The sequence below is a fragment of the Aplysia californica genome, unplaced genomic scaffold (genome assembly GCF_000002075.1).
Source record: "Aplysia californica isolate F4 #8 unplaced genomic scaffold, AplCal3.0 scaffold00215, whole genome shotgun sequence".
Classification (NCBI taxonomy): domain Eukaryota; kingdom Metazoa; phylum Mollusca; class Gastropoda; order Aplysiida; family Aplysiidae; genus Aplysia; species Aplysia californica.
Window position 1 is genome coordinate 1119022 of NW_004797485.1, and position 1063 is coordinate 1120084.

Consider the following 1063-nt stretch of genomic DNA (forward strand, 5'->3'; position numbering starts at 1 on the left):
TCCCCGTCACTCTCTCTCTCTCTCTCTCTCTCTCTCTCTCTCTCTCTCTCTCTCTCTCTCTTTCTCCCTCCCCCCCCCTCTTAGATAAAACCTCTTTGATTCTTATCTATTTCTTTTATTGACACTAAACAACAACCTGCGTGCAGACGTGAGCAAATTTCGAGCTAAGCCAGCGGCAATAAATAAACCGCCATCTTTGCGCTTGACCCGCCTCGAGTCGCGCAGCCAGTCACCTCTTTGTCTTTGTAATAATTGTCACTGCTGCCCTCTGCTGTGCCCGCTCTCCTTGCAGTGTGACCCGAGCCTTAGGTCATATGAGCGCCATAGCTTTAGTTCGACATTACACACGTTTTATATAGAAATATCCTAGACCAGGCACTGTCATGGCCGCCACTCTCTACTCTCCAACCATAAAAACTTCACGCGCTGGAGGGCGGCTTCATGGGTACCAAAATAAAGGACGGAATTACTTAATTCTTTAATTATTTCATTCTACCAGGGCCGTTACGATCAAGTGTGTGCGCAACCTTTCCAACCTTGCCTTCATTTGGTACCAGGCACACAGAGTTAAACGGTGTGCCCTGTGGTGAGCCGGAACTACGTCACAATGCTGCACAGTCCAGGGAAGAATAAAACAAAAGTATGCATGAATGAAGTACAGAACTACCACTACCAGAGAGGGTTTACAGTAATAGAGAGGTGACACTCGTGGCGGCGCTCCATAACAACAGTGCATTGTTTCGCGTATCGCCCAGCGCGGGGCGCGAAAACACTTACGCGCGGTAGTCGATGCCACGGCGATGCTCAGGGGTACAGCCATGTCATGAAAAAAAAGTAGTACTGTCTGTAGTTAGTTCACTGGGTTACTAGGCCTTTAACAAAGAATGATGCCTGTGAATTCTATCTCATATTTTAGTATTACTGTAAACTCTCTACCACTACCGGTACCAGCGCAGGAAAGCAAAACAGGGGACAGAACTACTGAAAAACAGATACACAATAGACCGGTAAGGGTTGTTTCCCTTGAATACGTGGCGCCGCCAATACCAGTTGTTTTGTTTCT